General features: G+C 34.1%; 1 protein-coding gene across 2 annotated transcripts in view; it reads left to right on the forward strand.

The window, feature by feature from the left end:
* The window catches only part of LOC130667774 (transcription factor hamlet-like), a 60,567-nt gene that overhangs the window by 36,547 nt on the left and 6,262 nt on the right, over positions 1 to 17,758 (forward strand). Inside the window, exon 1 of one of the 2 annotated variants that reach the window (XM_057469611.1) lies at positions 5,675 to 6,860. The exons of the other annotated variant lie outside the window; for it this stretch is intronic. The gene's annotated coding sequence lies outside the window, so the exon portion shown is untranslated. Of the gene's footprint in view, positions 1 to 5,674; positions 6,861 to 17,758 lie in introns of those variants that run through there. 2 annotated transcript variants of the gene reach the window in all.

Genomic DNA, 17,758 nt, shown 5'->3' on the forward strand with positions numbered 1-17,758 from the left:
ATGGCCTGAGTAGAGATGATGAGACGGACAAAAGTTAAATCTGTTAAGCAAATGAGGCCATCTTCTGAAGGTTTCGGATCTAGCTCCATTTATAGCCTCCTGACGTAACTTTGATAGATAAAAATCAAACGACAGTTATAGACAAGGTTAAAAAAATCTGTTATTTCAGATAGACAAAAATAAAATAAAGAGAAGTAAATGGAAGCAAAAAAACAAAATAAAAAAAAAGAGAATTAACAGCGTGATCAATGACTTAGTCTGTGGTCCGTTGAATGTCTTGAAGGCTGCTCAGCATGACGTCCAGTCTTTTTTATTGTACGTAAGAAAAATTCGAAACTAACAGACGTCTTCAAATTATTACGGCCGCTACTGTCGATGCATGACAACTCGGTCAATCTAAAATATTTATCCCGCTTACTTGGGACACATTAATCCTCGTGTCGCTGTATACTGGTGCCCTTTTCCGATCGGCTGTCACACTAATGCCCAGATTCTCAGATATTCAAATATTACACATACTTTTAATTTAAATTAAATATAAATTTTATCTAAAGAGAGATTACGCAGAGATTTTTTTTAAGTACGGTATAAAATTCACTGAGATAATGATCTTTTAACAGCAAAAAAATACTCGAAACTTTCACGCTGTCGCTTACATTGCGCCGCGTGAAAAGGGCAAACGACCGAAATAAATTTTCACGGGACATTATCTCCATGAGTATCCATAGTTTCAATTGTCAACTGGCTTATTTTCATTTTATTTTTAAGAAAGTTTACAATTATTGTTAAAACTTCTTGTACAAGATCGTACTTTGGCACCTCCCAGTTCCTCCAGTTCGATGGGTGCACTTCCAAACCCAGATTTCATTAATTTTATCCTTCATGACCCCAATTAACTGGACAAAATTACCCTGTCAAATTTTTTATATATTTCAGCTCAAAAGTGCGGAAGCTCAATAACTTCCGAACGACGCAATGGATCATAATAATTTTTTTTTCATCAGCCTGGTGGTGATTAAATTGAAGGATCTATGAGTCTTTAGTCTCAATAAAATAATTTTGAAGTAAAATATAATCCAGAAACCACAAATCCGAGCATACATGATTGTTGCAACAAGTTATCTTAAGAATTCGCGTGAAACACGAGGGTGTGTTTTAATATTTTATCGCAATAAATTAGTTCAGCTAGAAGTAGTGTGAGTTAACTAAAGTGTAAGTATACATAGAGAGTATGGAGTTAACTTCTCAACCGGTGGGTACATCGTACATATAATAGCAGTACAGTGAGTAGAGTATATAGGATAGATCGTATTCGCAATAGCGAATGCATCCGGCGATCTAAAGCGCATGGCATCTGCAGGGCGGGGTGGCTCGCCTCGACTTGTACGTCAACCACACACACACACATACACACACATACACACACATACACACACATGGTGGTACACGGAATCTTACGGCAATGCGCTAAACAAACCAACACACATATAAATCCCATGTACCGGTGACTAAACGGGATCGGAGAGTACCGAGGAGGGAGACTTAGAAAGTGAAACTGAAAACGGCGTGTTAGATACAAGATCCAGAGTGCCCCACCCTGGCGTGGTCTCCGCTCACACAGAGATCTAACCCAGACTAGACAGACTAAGAAAAAATCGGCCACAGATCACACACTCAAACCAGCTGAGATTAAATCCGATCCAATGCTGCCGCGAATCTACTCTACCAGATATCCAGATCTAATTGCGAAATATTGAGTTTCTTAATTACGAGGTTCCAAAAATTTGAGTCGCTCGTAATGAGAACCTGATTAAAACTTGGGACATTTTCACTGCATCTTCGGGCGGCTATCTAGGAAAAGAAACTGTGAGACAGAAAGACTGAAATACTAGAGGACTTGGAGACTTAGAAAGTAAAACTAAGAACTCGGACGGTTTGAGGCGCGAGAACCCCACCCTGCAATCTCATGAATACCTTCGCTAATATCTTATCTGAAGCCAAACTTGTTTATTTATTTATTTATTAAAAAATGTTATAAATTTGAATAGCTTTGATGTACAAATATGTTCATACTTGGACTGAAAGTCTGCAGTGCAGTGATTAGAGCACAATTATCATTTCTGAATCCTTTCCCCTTCAACTGGTTACCCGGCCACGTCATTAGAGCAGCTCTGGTTCTGGTCGCTTACGCCTTCCTGTAAATGGGGCTCTCCCGTAAACGGTTTGGATGCTCAGTGCTCCATAAAAGGCGGCTACCAATGTGTATAAGAAAGGTGTACCTAGATCAGCTTCTTGCCGCGGCAACACGTGTGGGAATTCTTGCGGCAGTTAGTGCGAGGTACATCTGTTTATAAATTTTCCAATTTTAAGATCCAAGTACGCATCCTTCAGACTAGGAAGTCACGGCTGACAATTAGCCTACGCCACAACATTAACTAAATAGTCTAGCCCTGAGGCTGTGCGTTGCATGGACAAGTAAGTCAGTTCAAAGTCACCGGTGAGTCTTCGCGCTAGACCACCTGGGAGAACTGTCACCGCGACAGATGCTCAGTCATTAACTATACTATGGAATTATGTTTGGTAATTCATCAAGGAATCACGTACAAGTATCGAAATTGGCGCGAAGCTTCGTCACTTTAGACGGCCATATTAGCATGCTGACAACTTGGCAAACTGGTAGTATAAGATAAATAAAAACAACAACCAACACCACAAAGAAATAAAACATCAAGGCTACTTGATACTGCACATTGTCCCGGACATTGTCGAGTATGTCAAGACCTTGTCTAATCTATCATTGAACACGTTCAGCTACTCCTGATGTTTAGTCATCTTGTTCTATGCTCCAACGGTCATATATTCCAGTTAATGGTTTGCTAGTCAACCGTACAGGATCATCGATAATTAGGCTTCTAGGTCACGACCAATTCGAACAATAAAATTTTAACTGCTCACTAATGCGCTAAGTGCTAATAGATTTTTATGCTCACGCTTAGCAACTTCTAATCACTGTTTATAAATAAAAAAGAAACCAATCTCTGACACCAATAAAACATCTTTCTGAATAACGCAACCAATAGGTCGAGGGTCGCCTTATCAATTCAAACTGTCGTTTTTATGACACACATTTGAATATATAATTTATAATCCAGCGAGCGACCTCACACCCTTTCAGTACTGGACCCTGTCCTACGCATTGTGTTTTAAAAACAATCGGATATCGGATTAGACGGGATGTTGAATTGTAGCAGTATAATATATGAGAACCAGAGAATAAACCGCTTGGCTGTGCATGTGCATCGATGACAGTTACGTAGGCACATACATTATGCATACGGAATGTCACGTATCACCTGGTGCTCCTCCCACAGCAGAGCGTAACGGTTTGATGGCCAATCAAAGCATCCGATTAGGTTGCTAGCCGCCCCACTGTGTCTACGAAACATAAATCTGTATATAAATAATAAAACTGTTTGCCAATTCAACGTCGAGAATCCTAAAACAATAATCTCGTCGTAAAAGCGGAAAGCCGTTGCCAAATAACTGCAATCACCAAAAGATTTACGTTTAACCACCGATTGTTTTATAAGTTAAATGTGGTGTGAACATTCCTAGCAGATTCTGCTGAAGAAGATTTAAGTGTGCCCGGAGGAGCCTTCAAACGCTTTAAAGAAACGACCGGTTCTGATAAATATAAAATCGCTTTGAGCGACGATAAATATCACGTTGGATAAATCCACGGAATTCACAAGTAACAGAAGTTTATAAACAAAAGCTGGTAAATTTGCGAGCTTTTGACTGGACCCTGTGCGAAATGGCGGCAAAAGCTGCGTAGGCGGCTGAATTGAATTCGACACGGTAGCTTTAGGTCTATTAGTCTCTACAGAACACACACAGATTTGATAAGTAAACGGCATCAACAATTGCCCAAGTTTTAAAAAGTTGAGGCAAGCTTTCCCGAGGAACTAAATAGTCCACTAACTACGGCATTGTCAGCAACAAAGTAATCGGCCTTTTCAATAGCGTGCGTTAAAAGTAATCCTTTGGGCCGTATACCAGTTATTCGTAGAAGCCACTACAAAGGCATCAAATTGACCCAGTTACTTTTTAAAACTACTGGTATACTGTCTGGTATAAGCCCTACAAGTTGCAAGAACTCGAGGAATAGTTTACGGTTTCTTGCACAAGTTAGATATTTTTTTATTGCTCCTTATTTCTTTCTTAACATTTTTGTTGATCAGACCATCTGACCTACTTGTTACTTTCTCATGTATCTCCCGAAATATATATCTATTAAATTTATAGTTTTATTGAAATGAGCGTCTTCTACCGCAGGCATTTCATAGGAATCGTTTTTCATTTTGTTACGTGGGTGGTGATGACAGCTCGCTGATGCTAATGATTCTTACACGTGTCTCACGTCATATATTAACTTAATAATTGTCCGAATCATGGATGATGCAATCACGGTGGTAGCGAATTTCAGGAAAATTTTTTTATCTTAAAACGTAATGCGCACTTTAGCGCACGTGACTGTTTGGTAACAAATAAATAAATTAGTGATAATAGATGACAGAAATAATTCAGGCATAAAAATTTAATTGTTCACAATTAAATTAATGATGTTTTCATGTTTAGTATTTAAATAGACTGGGTTTTTGTGCTATTGGTGTTTACGATCTTGAACTGACCGGAATGTGATGAAATTTTTATGTTTATAAACAAAAAATTAATTGAATTTGAACGGATAGATTAAGGACAAATATAGGTGGGTTTAAAAAAAAGGTGATTGTTTAGTTGGTTAATCTTTTCCGGAATTAAAATTTTTGAAAGTTATCGGCAGCAGGAAAGTGGATTTTTAAAATTTTTTTCAGAGTGGGTATTACAATAACTGTGTCAAGACGCTCTAGATCTGACCAATAGTTGCGCAATCTCAAGCCCAATCCCGATCCTCAGATCTACTTTTAATCTACTCGACTTACAATCTCGATTACTTTGACTCGTATTTCTTTACAATTGACGTCTCTATTTTATCTTCATAATAAAATTTCGCATCAACACTTTTTTATTAATTAATATTGTCGCTGTTTATACTTTGAAGTCAAATTTTGAAATTTTTAAGATAAAAACTCAAAGTAGGCCGATTTTAGTTGCGCAAAATGAAAAATTCGGTATAGAAAGATAAAAATATTTAAAAAAATTATCCAAAGTAAAATGGAGTAAGCAAACTTTATAGTAGGCTATAATTCATTTAGTCATAAAATAGCCATACTTTCCATCGTAATTCAAACAAAACCTGATCTGTCATACTTAAATAGACCAAAGAAGAACCAGAACAAATAGCCTAGCCTACTAAAAATAAAACAGCGTTAAAAAAACCCGTAGTTTCCTCAGTCTGGGCCTAACGGTCCTGGTAAAAATTTAAAAAAAAAAACGTCATCCTGAAAAAAGTGGAGCCACTTGCCTGTGAATGTCCAGCATCCACCAGCGGTACAAAGTAATAAGTAGATAAAGCATCGAGCCACCGTTGGATTACACTGATTCAGCTGGATAATGAAAAAAAAAATAGTAGCGGAGAAAAGTGGGTGGGAGGCTAGCGGTGGAACCGGAGTGGAGGCTGGGCGTGAGTGTTCCGCGGAATCACAAGTGGGACCACACCAACTAAGAAAACATTCTCTATCTAAAGTTATTCTCAGAGCAGCATAGAGCGTAGAGCATAGATCGTAGAGCGTAGAGCGTATAACGCGGTAACTCTTACTCGGATGAGCGGCGTCCAGTACTCGGTAGTACTGAAAGGGGGGCGAACAACACACTAACTTGCTAACGTGATAGTGAGACTTACTCGTATCGAGAGGAGTTGGGTCTAAAGAGTGAACAGCAATAACCAAGTGAACCGGTACGGGTACTGCAGTGCATAGTAGGGAGGGCAGGTCGCGTGCCGGCGTGGTGCTCTCCAACTCCCGGGAGAGGACCCAAGGAGTACTTACCTTACCAACCTCTCTCACGGTTATTCCACAGCTCGGCGCTCATCCACGCGGTGCTGAGCTGCCGCTACCTTCTATCGCTGAGTAGTCTTGCTTCTGGTACCCAGACCAAACAGCTCCGCTCGGTCTCTCATAAACTCTTCCACCGATATTTTTTTTTTAACCCAAACAATATCAAGTCTACCTACTTGTCAACCTACGGTACTGTTTACGACCTACGACCCGCCCTGCTGAGAGGGCTTTAAATTACAACTCTAAACCGAACGTAGATCAAAGAATAAACTTTGCGGTTGCTATTAAATTTGTTTGTTTTAGTGGTTATTGTTGTAGTAAAAAGTGTTTATGGTAAATAGATAGGGTAACAAGTGTAGCAAGTGTAAGCAAAAGTGTTGGACATTTTTATGACCGGTTGTAAAAGGTTAGGACAAGCAACCGGGTGTCGATACCGGATTACTGGTTCCAAGAAAAGACATTAGTTGTGCGGTGTGCAGTGAGGATTAACGACAACAAATGACACCTGAACCTGCTGGCAGGTAGCGACAGTTGTCAGTCGGTTGCTGGAGACATGCGAGACCGGGACAGGGGTCGCGAGTCCGCTGACAAATCTATTTGTCTTAATTGCCTTTATTAGTACATACTAGTTACAACTTTATGCGCGATCTGTGTGACTTTTTAGTGGACTCGAGTTACTGGAGCCCAGTGACACGTGCTACAAACATATTTGTTGTGATATTTTTGTTTTTTTTAACACAAATGTGCCTAGTGTACCATCAGTGCGACCACGTGCTGAACACTGTGGATTAACTATTTTTTGTATTTTTTATTTCCCGCCACGTGTCAAATGATTTTTTATCGAGACCACTAATGAAGTGAAATGTAAGTTTTTTTTATCCTTTTTTTTTGTTTTTTTTTTTTTCAAGACCTACAAAAAATTTAGAAAAATTTGACTCTAATTTTTTTTTAATTTTGAAAAATAGGCAGTAAATTTTTTTAAGAAAAATGAATTTTCTAATTTTAAAAAACAAATTAAAATGATTAAAATCTATGAGTCTATTGTATGATAAATGTTATACAATATATATATTATGTCAATAATAATAATAAGGAAAAACGTGATGATGATTAAACGATAAAATGAAAACAAGATGTAAACAATAAATAAGATTTTGTTTAACGTATTAATGAACTTCTCACGTCATTTACAATCATTTGCTGTATCTATAGTGTATTTTGTCGAAGAGATATTATGATAATGATAATAGTTAAATAGTGTGTAGTATATCCAGAGATATTACAGAGAAATGGTAATATGTACTCTCTATTTAAAGTGAGTATAGGAATAGGTACTTTGTATCACGTAAATGGTAATGTCATCCCTGAAGTATTTTATTGCCGTCAGTGTCTAAGAGTTTAGAGTACGGGGATAGGATAGGATAGTTATAGAGAATGATGATATGGGATGTGTGGAGGCAAATTTAATATAAGAAATAAAAGCAAAAGGACCGGTATTGTATACAATCCATGAGAATCTCTCACGATTGTCCTCGTTCTCGTAATAGTCGAGTTAAGTATTCAAATATAATACAGACCACGCGTTTATTATGTGCAGCACTTTGTCTGTATGCCAGCTGGGTTTGCTACTTGGTGTTGGTGTTGCCCAATTTTAGAGAAATTTCGTGACAAATTTTACCTAGTCATTTATTTTGTTGATTTAAATTACTCGAAAATTTCAATGTTATTTTTATTTTTTGGGTGACGTATAAAAATAATTAAGACATTTGTTGAACATGATTTTTTTTTTAATTTAAAAAACTGATTTTTTACGTTGAAAATTTTTTTGGAGTAAAAATTATAAATTTTGAAGGATTAAATTTGTAAAAAAAATCCAGTGATATTTAAGTAAATAATTGTAAGTCGTATTTCATATATATAAGAAAGCAACAAAATAAAAGACATAAAGGGTGATACGAATAAATTTATGTACAAGGAAATGGCTAGAGAGTGGGCTCTCTCTCGCTCATGTGCCAGTACAGCGAACACGGTGTTAGGTGATATAAGGATGGATGTGGGCGGTTATTTTTCTTACGCGCTTCTACTTGAGCAAGGGTGTATGCACACACTCTCGGATCTCCCATCCTATCCGCCTATGAATGATATTACGTCTAGTCTCACCGTGTAGGTCTTGAGAAACGTCTCCTCGATACCAGTTAACAGAGGACATAACTTTTAATCTCGATACATGAATCCTTCAATCGTTACTTCCTGATTTATCTTAATATCTCCTTATAAACTTGCTATCGTTATTTTTATCGTCCGCCACCGGTACATTAAACTCGAACTTAATTAATTATTTTATTTTTAAAATAATAATTATTCACGCACTGCGCGCGAAATAAAAAATTACGAAATGAATAAATTTAAATTTAACTTGACTGTGAAAATAATTATCATGGGACAAAATCTGTAATTACATTATTTGGGAAAAAAACAAATTTTGACATCGTAATGATAATGATCATTATTATGATTGACCTAATTAGATGAATTGAAATTATTAAAGACGCAGGTTGGTCAAATAAAGGTGTAGTGAGACTAAAGTATGAGAAGGAAGAAAGAGCGGAGTTTGCTCACGAAGCTCGTTGTCAAATTAATGAAGATCTACGACGCGGTACTGCCCTCGAGAATTACGTAACTCGTGGTGTTTTCTCCGCCCAGTTTAGCTGTGTTATGTTTTTGTGCTGCAGTTGTCTGTCTCGGTTAATCTCACTTAGCTTCCATCAGCTCCGCTGGTTCGATGGCTCTCTTTCACTTCTGAAACTCTTTTTACTAGCACTCTCGTATCGGCTGGTTACCTGGTTACCTGCACCGAGACCGAGACCAGCTAAATTAACGTCAACAAGCTTAAGGCTGGATGCAACTGTGCAATAAAGAGACCCGACACGTTTTCGAGCAGGACTATATCTATACCAGCAACAGCATCAGCATCTAAGTACAAGAGTCTACTCTATACAAACGAAAGACTACTGTAACTGATGCTGAAAGAAGCAGTGGCAATCCGATTCCTCTTTTTCTCCCTGTAGGCGCTCATACTTGTCTGTATGAGTTTCTCTTTCGTTCATACTCTCACGATAAAAAATTTTTTCTTTTTTTCAACCTTGAATTTCATTTTTTACTCAGAGAATTCTTGAATTTTTGCTTTACCATCGAGTCTTACGGTAAAAATCCGTTTCCTAACACACCCTAAGCTCAAAAAAATAATTATAATTAAAATAATTAGAGTTTTATGTTTTTTATTTTTACTACGGTATGAGTAATTTTTTTCTAACGACCAGGGTGTGTTTGGAAACGGATTTTTACCGTGAAATGTGATGGCAAAGTCAAAAAATGGATTTTTAAATTTTTGAGAATTAGTTAAAATAAATTTAATTTTTGTTACAATGCAAAAAAAAATTTTTTTAAGTTACCGTCAGATCGTGCGGTAAAAATCAGTTCCGAAACTCACCCTTGAGTTTCGAAAATAATAATATTCATGATTACTTTGTAAATTCGGTAACTTGAAAAATTCGTCTGTGGGAAATAAAAAAAAAAATGAGATAAAAAAAATTGACGTCAGTGCAGGGATAAAATAAAATTGAAAATTCTATATATAGTAAGTTAAATAGGGCATAAATGTATGTATAATAAAGCGTGTGCAAGGAAGACGGTATAAGAATGTATGAATAAATATATATAAAATACGTAAGAAGGTAAGAGAAAAATAAACCGGGCATGTATATATAGTTTATACAGTATGCTAAAATATATAGAACAAAGTTTTAACAAAGAATCAAAAATAAATAATCCCGTAAGCTCAACAAAGACAGAAACAAGTTGAGCTGAAGATTGCGTTGACTAACAAACGATGATTTCGTCGTACTGCGTGAATATTTCATGAGTAACATAAACTCCGAGACTAAGTACTGAGATATCGGGACATATTCTTGCTGGTATTTGTTAATATTACAAGAGGCAAGTGGATCCAGTCGGTAGCAACACTTTGTACCATGCCACAGCAGAATAAAAAGAAAGAGATTCAGAGCACGAAATCATCAACTTTACTTTTAATAGATTCCAGGAACGAGGATACCAGATACCAGATATCAGATAGCCGATAACCGATAGGAAATTTTCAAGTGGATGCTGTTCGATCACATCATATCACCAGGAAAATTCGTTTTCCATTGAAAATTTATCGTCAAAAGTAGGGGAGGAGTTTCCATTGAGAAAAGTCATCGAGGGAGAATGAATGAAAAAGAATGAGAAGAAGATTAGGGGAGATCGATATTAATGAAAAGTGTTTATATATATGAGCATATATTTTTGTTGTAAAACAAGAGCAACGTGCAGTGCCGCGGCAGTTATCTGTTGTCATGTATCTTGCTTCACAACTTGTTTTTCTTCAGCTCTGTCACTATTTAACTATTATGGAAAGCTAATCGTACTTGTTAATCTTGGAGTTAAGAAGAGGTCGTAATCGATACTACTGAATTGTTAATTACTGTTTTTTCGATATTTAAGGATTTTTTATATTTTTTTCTGTTTAAATTAAAGTTGTGGCGGCAAATTATTGATTATGAATTTAAATTTAAATTTTTAAGGTCAAAAAAATTTTCAAAATTAAAATTCATATCTTCAGATTGTAGATTATTAAATTATGCTTGAAATGTCCTATAATTGAAGTAGTTTTGAGCAATTACAAGTCTTTAAACAAAATCTCAGCGATTATGATGACGACACGTAATAAAAAAATAATAATTTAAATATAAAAAAAAAAGTATAATAGAATTCCAGGTAATTATTTAAGAAGGTTAAATATTAAAGAATAAAATTAGCGACTGTAAAAAATGTAAATAATAAAAGCTGTGAGTTTGTTAATTTGAAGATGGGACGTAACAATGAGAATTAAGTTCTCACGACGCAATGACTCGGGTTCTTATAAGAATGTGAGCTAGACGACATCGAGTGTAACAGGCAGGCACAAACAGGGAACTTAAAATATAAATTGAAATAAAGATATCACTGATGAGGACAAACGTCGACGTGATAATGGACTAGCAGGAAAAAATAAAAATTTTCTCCAGACACTTCTCAGAACCTTCCGACACTTGTTACTCCACGTCCGCGGCGCGGATATCCGACGTTTGCGAAACACCGCGAGTACTATCCTCTGCTGGCGTGTAAACAGACTTGTAATAAATTTATGGGTAATTTTTATTGTAACTCGTTGATACTGCACTCGACTAGATGGATGGAAAGTGCTATTTAATACTGATCACGTCAAACCCGACACTGATTGGAGATATTTTCTCTCTACTAAATCAATTAATGTCCAACTTCTTTCGTACTGTAATAATTTTAATTCACAAATAATCACCTTGTCACTTAAAAATTACTTTTTAATAAATAATTATATTAATACTTCCGAAAAAAAATTATTTTCATACATCATTTATTTTTAAAAATATTTTTTCAAGGAATTAGGGGAGGGGGCAAAAGGGGGTAGGGTAGGCAAAAAGGGGTACCCCCAAAATTTGATAAAAAAAAATTTATATTTTAAATGGTTTTCAAACATTCCAAAATCACTTCTGTAAATATAATTAAGCGATACTTTGAATTTTTTTTGGTAAATTTTTTCAAAAATCAATTGTCAGTTGAAAAATATTAATGACGTTTGTTTTATGATAAAAACTATTAAAAATTTTTTTTTCTTCTTTTGTATCCAATAAACATGTAAAATATAATTTTTCTTCATGTAAATTAATTTTAAAAAAATTCAACTTAATCAAATTCGTTTAAAATCCAAAAATTTTTTACCTTTTTTAGGGGGTACCCCACTTTGCCCGCAGAAATGAAAAATTTTTTTTTCAACGGTAACTGAAAATTTCTTCTATTTACTTTGAATATCATTAAAAAAAAAAAAGATTTAACGTATTTGAGTCCTCGAAAACTTGGTATTTTTTTAAGTACCCCCTTTTGCCCCTCCCTCCCCTACTTGGCACCTGCCCAAGTAAAATCATTTCAAGCCAAAATAAAATTTTGGCTCGAAAGAAAATTCTAATGGTCAATTTTCAGCCTTTTCCATCAAAGTCTACGACTTTGGCCTAATTTCGACCAAAGTTAGGCCTCTTTGAATAAAATTTTATGGTTTCCGGGCGTTTTTGGCCAAATATTTGGGCCCAGGCCCTACCAATATTTTTTATTAATGTGATTTTAAAACTCCATAAAAAAATTTTGAAAAAGCAACTTTCAAATTTCTAAAAAAAATTTTATCAAAAATTACCTCTACCCCCCTGAAAAAATTATGCATACGAAATTGACTTTACAGCTTATAAAAAATTTTAATAGATAACGATCTTGAAGACGCGGGTAATATTTCAAACAAATAATTGTTTAATAAAAGAATAAAATAAATAAGAGGAAGAATGTAATAAAATGTCTCTGAGTTACGAAATATGATGAAAATATTCAGAAACATCTCTATTGTCTTATAAACCCATCAAACCAAAATAAAACTCGATGCAGCAGCTCGTTAGCCATGCAAGAGCTTGATTATTAGGGTCACGACGTCTGTAAAAGTGTCGGAAGTTACAATAGTGTCTAACATAACAACACACATAATTATTATTTTTATTGTAATTGCGCTAATCGATTGGTTCCACATCCAGACAAAATAAACAATTACATATTCCGGTTTCGTTAATCGACGGGATTTGCATCTGGAGGTGGATCGGCTGCTCGGTTTATAACGAGACGGAATAATAAAAATAATAACTATGCATTTAAAAGAGATAATAGTCAATAGCGATGAGATGCGTCAAAGTCTATTTATATATTTATAGATATAGCTAACGGTTTATCTCATTTCCTCTGTTTGATAAATAATCGGTCATCGGTAGCACAGATTCCGAATCGAGAGTAGCTCTCGTAATATAAAAGTAAGGTTTTGTTAGCCTGGTTTGTATTTAAATTTAAATTTAATTCCAATTCCACTATCTCCGGTAGTTGTCTCGGTATTTCATTACTCAAATGTATTCCGATCGCGTCTGTAATCATAGATTGTATGCTACATATTCGCAGACCTATGTCCCTATTTTTATTTATTTATTGATAAATATTCAAGATTAATTTAACAGTTAGCTTATTTAAATAATATTTATAAATATCCACGGGTTGGTTTTTTTTTTTTTGACAATAAAAATATTAATAATCGAGGTAAAAAATAACTCGTGCTGTCTCATAAATTACGTATTCAATTTTTTAACTTAATGTCATCGTATTTTATTTATGATTTTTATTCATTTTGTATTTTATTACAAACTGATGAAAAAATGTTATGTAACTGAGGTGTGGTTCACTTAAAAAGTTTTCTTTTTAATTGTCCCTTTCACTTTTCGTCTTCAATGTGAGACAGTTATTAATTACCACTTACGATTATTATTTTTGGCAAATTGCCAGATGAATGCGAATTAATGAATTTAAAAAAAAATAATAATTAAGTGAGAGTGGGACACACCCAGTGATCCGTACTTGAGGTGTGCATCAACACTTTGTAATTAAAATATTAATTAATATTTTTTGTGCGCAAGGTCTACACTAATATTTTGTAATTGAGGTGTGCATTTATCACTTCGCGTTTGAGGTGTGTATCAGTACTTAGGAATTATGATATTGATTGATACTTTTTTTACTCACGGTGTGTATTAATATTTTGTACTTAAGGTGTGCATTTAGTATTTTGTACTCAAGCTATTCATTGATATTTTTTGGATATAGTGTGCATTGATACTTTACGATTAAAGTATCAATGAATGTTGTATGATTGAGGTGTGCATTAATCGGTTTGCGCTTCAGGTGTGCATTTATCACTTCGAGTTTGAGGTGTGCATCAGTACTTAGGAATTATGATATTGATTGATACTTTTTTTACTCACGGTGTGTACTAATATTTTGTACTTATGGTGTGCATTTAGTATTTTGTACTTAAGCTATTCGTTGATATTTTTTGGATATAGTGTGCATTGATACTTTACGATTAAAGTATCAATGAATGTTGTATGATTGAGGTGTGCATTAATCGGTTTGCGCTTGAGGTGTGCATTTATCACTTCGCGTTTGAGGTGTGCATCAGTACTTAGGAATTATGATATTGATTGATACTTTTTGTATTCACGGTGTGTATTAATATTTTGTACTTAAGGTGTGCATTTAGTATTTTGTACTCAAGCTATTCGTTGATATTTTTTGGATATAGTGTGCATTGATACGTTACGATTAAAGTATCAATGAGTGTTTTATGATTGAGGTGTGCATTAGTCGATTCGCGCTTGAGGTGTGCATAATTATATGAGATAAAAATTTTGAACAGAAAAAGAATGAAGAGGGTATTCTGCATGGAGATATTGAAATAAAATGAATATTAAAGAGTGTTAAAAAAAAGAACTGAAGATTAAAAGGGTGGGAGTTGACGCTTACGGGTGATAATCGTGACGATTATAATTTATTACTTGTCCCGTCCCATAAGAGGTTGGATGTTCTCATGTCAGCGCATTTGAACTACCCACGCACGCAATGCTGCAACTTAAACTGAGACAGTCAATATAATATTATAAGCTAAGTATAAGCGATATAATACGAGGATTGTAGAGAGAAAATAATGTGTTGCTATTGATCCAGCCTTGCTGTGTAATGTTAACTTTTGTTGTTACTGTTGATTCAATTGCGCTCGAGATACAACTTCGTCTCACGATCCAATAGCACTCTCCTTTTATTTACTTCGTGAGAATGTCGCTCAACGCGAATTTATTTTATTGATTCAAATTTTATTTCTTAGTAATATATATGCTAATTGGAAAATTCGATTTATTTTTTGAATGCTAATGAAAACTGAGGAGTAATGTCCCGAGAAAGCATGTTTTTATTCAGTTATGAGATTATAAATTTTATTTAATTACGTGTCAAGTGCAATTTACATATATTTGCATATTAAACACTTGCCCGGTTTTTTTTATTCATTTTATTTAGAGGCGATATTACTGTTTTTAAAATATTTTTTTTTTTAGAAAACTAGTAGGTGGATCTTGTACGTCATTAGACTCTGCATTAAATGACCTACTATTTGAGTACTTTACGATAATTACAAGTTCTAAAAAAAATCAGTAAAGATTTAAAATAGTTGAATTATCGTAAATATTGAAATTTTTTTCATTAAAATAAATTTACGGAGCGGATAGATAATGAAATTCCGCGTGAAATGGCCTTCGATGAAAGCACTTTCCACCAATTATTTACTAAAAAATTAGAAGAGCTAAAAAATGAATTCAAATTTAATAGCTTGACGCTGAACGATGTTGCTTGGACTTCATCTATAACTCGACTGGCCTTATTACGGTATCTAGCGTACAGTTGGTAGTTCCTAAAAAAATGATTGGTTGACAAAAAAAGCGGCAGTGAACCGAGGCGCGGCCGTGCTGCGCGTGAAACTAACGAGTGGTGAGCGGTCTACCAGCATCTCTTCTCATCATTATTATCATCATTATTATTATTGTTGTACCTTTACTCTATAGCTTCTTTACCCACATACACAAGCACAATGCAGCTTGGGTTAAAACTGTAGTAGGTGAATGTCGAGAGAGAAATCATACCGAGCAAGGACGTGATACAACCACACCCCAGACTACTCATCTTATAACTTTCTATAAACCGAAAACTGGATCATTTATTACTCTTTACGCGTATCATTATTTTATTATCCACCTTTATCTCAATGTTAAATAATTACACTTCATTCTTTCATTTCATTTTTTATTTATTACGTAAAAAAATTTTCCGAAAGTTTTTTTATGGGAAAAAATTTTCCATTTCTGTGAATCTGGAATCTTTAACTCTAGTTTTATTCAGTAAAGAAGCATTTCAAGTATCAAGAATCCGCGTTTCTGACTGACATGTCGACATAGTTTGAGTGCTCAAGATTACTGTAGATTTTTTTTTCTTTTTTTTTCGAATTGATGCCAATTGGACGATCGGACTTCATCGTACTTCATCGTACTCTCACTTGGCAGTAATTTTTCTAAGAATAAAAAACTGGGACTTGGATTAGTTTCCACTGAAGCAGGAATGGTTAATTGACATTGTAATTGCAATTGTTACCGTTACTATTATAACTGAGTGAATTTATAATTCAAATAAAAATTATCAGGCTGTTTGTTTTATCTGAATGAGCTGGTGAGTCTAATTGTCTCTTTGTTCAACCAGTGTAGGTGTTTTATTTATTTTTTACCACGTGCTGACGTCGCGGGCAAGTTTCTCTTTCATCCGTTAATCGAGTACGAGGTGGAGTCGGTTGATCGGTCTCGCCTATAACTGGAGTAACTAGAGTAACACGAGAGCAACGGTACATTTTCTGTTCTCCAGGGATACGTCTAGAGTTGCTCTCCAGATTTTTTTTTTAATCATTTAATATAATATTCAAACTTGTTTAGACATTTGAAATTTTTTATTAAATCTGATGACGTTTTTTTCATAAATTAAAAAAAAAAAAAAATTCATTCCCATGGGGTCAATTATTTAAAATGTATCCTCGTGTAACGTTGAGAATTTAAAAAAATGTTTTTTTTGCAAAGATGTAGAAAATTAAATTTCCTTTTTAATAATAACCCACAATATTTATTTATTTTCTAAGAAATCGTTAATAAAAATTAAAACTAATAAATACTGTTTCCACTTTTACCAGAATAATAATAAAAAAAAAAAAAGTTGAAATATTTATGAAAAATATAATAATAGTTATTAACTTTGAATATCATTATTATACTCGGTTAGTAATTTCAAGGAGGCATCGATGTCTCTGAATAAAGTGAGTTTGTATCTATATTTATATCTATATCTGTATATATATATATATATTAAAAGCATAGAAATAATATCGTAGAGTCACGTAGAGTTTACTGTATACCCAAGCGTTGATGTCTTTATCATCACTTAACTTGAGAGAGTTCACCAGCGAGATATATATATATATATATAAATATGAGTATTAAATACTTATGGTCAAAGGGGAGATTGAATAAAATCCGCATATGAATATATTTAACTGTAATCACATTTCTTTATTGGCGATATAATATTCCAATTAGATCTGCAGTAAAACCGAGCAGTTAATTATCTTTCCGGGTAAATATAAAGCTTTTAAGAACGAGTTTTATATTTATTTAATGGTATCACACTATAACTATTAGCTAAACTATTTAAATGATTTAATTAAATAAACATTTTATTCAAAGTTCTTTTTAACTTTAAACTTTTATTTATAAATAAAAGGTAAATAAACTTGACATCATTAAGATATTTATTAGCTTTGTCTTCTGAGGTTAATTACACTGGAATTTATTCTTAATGAGTTTTCATTGCGTTTAAATTAGTTAGCACGATACCAATAATTTATTTTTTTGTATTCTTAATAATTTGGCGGCAATTTTTATTTTTGAAAATTTATTTCTTATTTATGAGGCTTCGAATTTAAATTATGAATTAAGTATGAGAGATACGAGAAAAATGGATAGGAACAAATCGACAGGAAATTTAATTTTCTAAAACTTTGGTCCGATATGAAAATTACCTAGAATCAATATTTTTAAAGTTGTAGTCGTTCAAAGATTTAAGTAATTTTTTTTTTCATAATTTCTAATCATCAAAAACTCGAAACGGTCATATCTCTTAAACTATCGATCTTATGAAAT

The sequence above is a fragment of the Microplitis mediator genome, chromosome 5 (assembly GCF_029852145.1).
Source record: "Microplitis mediator isolate UGA2020A chromosome 5, iyMicMedi2.1, whole genome shotgun sequence".
NCBI lineage: Eukaryota > Metazoa > Arthropoda > Insecta > Hymenoptera > Braconidae > Microplitis > Microplitis mediator.